Genomic DNA, 2,500 nt, shown 5'->3' on the forward strand with positions numbered 1-2,500 from the left:
GCTCTCGAATTTTACTTTCTCCTTAGCGTAATTCCTTGGTAACAGTGCTGTAATATCTGCTGTGAGAATGGACCTGCTGTGTGTGTGGACGCGCTGCGGAGCTCTGAGCTCGGCTCCTCTCACCCACAGCTGGGTGCTTATTTATCACATGTCACTGACCCCGCCCTGTTTCCATGACACCCCTGGGGCCCCTGAGTCACAGTAAACGCACTCCTAAATTCCATCAGTCACCCCTAAATTTGTGTTTTCCACACCCCAACCGCACCCCTGAGTCTCTTTACCCGTGGTGCTTCGGCCCTCTCAGTGGGAACATGAAAGAATGCTGTTTCTGCCTGCTGTGTATGAGGAGGTGAGCGGCGCTCTGAGGGACCCGAAGCCCCACCGTAAACCCCGCGCTGCACGCAGGGGTGTCGCGGGGCAGGGTGCACACAGCTGTGTTACGCACTCTGCCAGATGCACTCTGTCATTCACACTCTGTCTGCTGTTTACACCCACACTTCGGCCTGCCTGAGTTTACACAGTTCTGGGAGAAATCACTCTTTTTACTTCATGTTTTATAATCTTCTTTATCACAAAATAAAGACAATGTTTAAGTTTCATTGTTGTACTTTAATATATTGGAACACTGCTATAGTCACTGCTAGATAAAATGTAAAATAAAAATGTGTTTGTTTCCATCTGCAGTTATTTGTTACTGTGAAACAGACCGGTGTGGGGGGTGGGACTGTGGCGGGGGTCAGCAGGCAGGGGGTGGGGTGGGGTGGGGTGGGGTGGGGTGGGGGCGGGGGGGGTCAGCAGGCAGGGGGTGGGGTGGGGTGGGGTGGGGTGGGGGCGGGGGGGTCAGCAGGCAGGGGGTGGGGTGGGGGCGGGGGGGTCAGCAGGCAGAGGGTGGGGTGGGGTGGGGTGGGGGCGGGGGGGTCAGCAGGCAGAGGGTGGGGTGGGGTGGGGTGGGGTGGGGGCGGGGGGGTCAGCAGGCAGGGGGTGGGGTGGGGTGGGGTGGGGGCGGGGGGGTCAGCAGGCAGGGGCTGGGGTGGGGTGGGGGCGGGTGTCAGCAGGCTGAGGGTGGGGTGGGGGCGGGGTGGGGGCGGGGGGGTCAGGATGCAGCGTTTTGGAGATGGGAACATGCATGCACTGGTGCCCCGAGGGAAATTTCCCATCAGCTCCCCGGCCGTGTTTTAGGAGAGTGCTCTCACATTCTCCTGCTTCTGATTGGCTCCCACTCATGGTGAGCTCAGCCTGGAACGTTCTGATTGGGTTGTGGTCTTGCAGAGCTCGGCCTGGAGCATTCTGATTGGCTGTTCCCCAGGGAGAGTGTAATGGGTAATATGACCCCTTTAATGCAATTGTGTGTGATCTGGAGCTCCTGCTATTGACCTGCCTCCACTCCTCCTCATCCGCTGTCTGCAGCTCAGCATCTGCCCCGTCACACAGCAACACACAGCGGCTGCTGCCCCCCTCCCTCTGCCCCCCTCCCTCTGCCCCCCTGCCCTGCCCTGCCCTGCCCCTCGGCTCTGCCCTCTGCCCCCCTGCCCCGCCCTCTGCCCCCCTGCCCTGCCCTGTCCTGCCCCTCGGCTCTGCCCTCTGCCCCCCTGCCCTGCCCCTCGGCTCTGCCCTGCCCTGCCCCTCGGCTCTGCCCTCTGCCCCCCTGCCCCGCCCTCTGCCCCCCTGCCCTGCCCTGTCCTGCCCCTCGGCTCTGCCCCCCTGCCCTGCCCTGCCCTGCCCTCTGCCCCCCTGCCCTGCCCTGCCCTCTGCCCCCCTGCCCTCTGCCCCTCTGCCCTGCCCTGCCCTGCCTTCTGCCCCCCTGCCCTGCCCTCTGCCCCCCTGCCCTCTGCTCCCCTGCCCTGCCCTGCCCTGCCCTGCCCCACCCCACCCTCTGCCCCTCGGCTCTGCCCTCTGCCCCCCTGCCCCGCCCTCTGCCTCTTGGCTCTGCCCTCTGCCCCTCGGCTCTGCCCTCTGCCCCCCTGCCCTGCCCTGCCCTGCCCTGCCCTGCCTTCTGCCCCCCTGCCCTGCCCTGCCCTGCCCTGCCCCACCCCACCCTCTGCCCCTCGGCTCTGCCCCCCTGCCCCGCCCTCTGCCCCTCGGCTCTGCCCTCTGCCCCCCTTCCCTGCCCCTCGGCTCTGCCCTCTGCCCTGCCCTGCCCTGCCCCTCGGCTCTGCCCTCTGCCCCCCTGCCCGCCCTCTGCCCCCCTGCCCCGCCCTCTGCCCCTCGGCTCTGCCCTCTGCCCCCCTTCCCTGCCCCTCGGCTCTGCCCCAGGCCTGGACTCACAGCCACCCCGTGGGGTGAGGCATCTGGAGCAGGAAAGCCATTCATCTCACTTTACCTCAGACTGGACAAATTAGCAGGTTTGATGGAGTCAATACTGGATGAAGGATCGGCCCCCCCTCGGCCCCCCCACAGCCCCTGGACCTGTCAAAGAGTGAGTGAGTGAGTGAGTGTACACGTGTGTGTGTGTGAGAGCGTGTGTGCGTGTGTGTGCGTGTGTGTGTGCACGTGTGTGAGA

General features: G+C 64.8%; 1 protein-coding gene across 1 annotated transcript in view; it reads left to right on the forward strand.

The window, feature by feature from the left end:
- Nucleotides 1-632, forward strand: part of gramd1c (GRAM domain containing 1c) — a 19,003-nt gene extending 18,371 nt beyond the window's left edge. Inside the window, exon 18 of the mRNA XM_036521359.1 lies at nt 1-632. This exon is cut by the window's left edge and continues 443 nt beyond it. The gene's annotated coding sequence lies outside the window, so the exon portion shown is untranslated.
- Nucleotides 633-2,500: the final 1,868 nt, after the last annotated feature.

Source organism: Megalops cyprinoides, chromosome 2, assembly GCF_013368585.1.
Source record: "Megalops cyprinoides isolate fMegCyp1 chromosome 2, fMegCyp1.pri, whole genome shotgun sequence".
NCBI classification, from domain to species: Eukaryota; Metazoa; Chordata; class Actinopteri; order Elopiformes; family Megalopidae; genus Megalops; species Megalops cyprinoides.